Raw genomic sequence first — 213 nt, 5'->3', positions numbered from 1 at the left:
CCTTTCAACGTATTCCACCAGTTGTACAGTCTCTCTCCAGCTTCCTCAATTGTACTACATATTCTTGAAACATCAAACAATCCACTCTCCAGTCACGACTCATTTTCTTATCCCAAAACTTTACGATGGCATCTACTAATCCTTTTCTGACTTTTAACACACCCTTGTCTCAAAACCCAATTCTAAATAAATTATGTCATTATTCCGTCTATA

This window comes from Palaemon carinicauda, chromosome 17 (genome assembly GCF_036898095.1).
Source record: "Palaemon carinicauda isolate YSFRI2023 chromosome 17, ASM3689809v2, whole genome shotgun sequence".
In the NCBI taxonomy this organism is placed as follows: domain Eukaryota; kingdom Metazoa; phylum Arthropoda; class Malacostraca; order Decapoda; family Palaemonidae; genus Palaemon; species Palaemon carinicauda.
Note: the sequence above shows the minus strand (reverse complement) of the source record.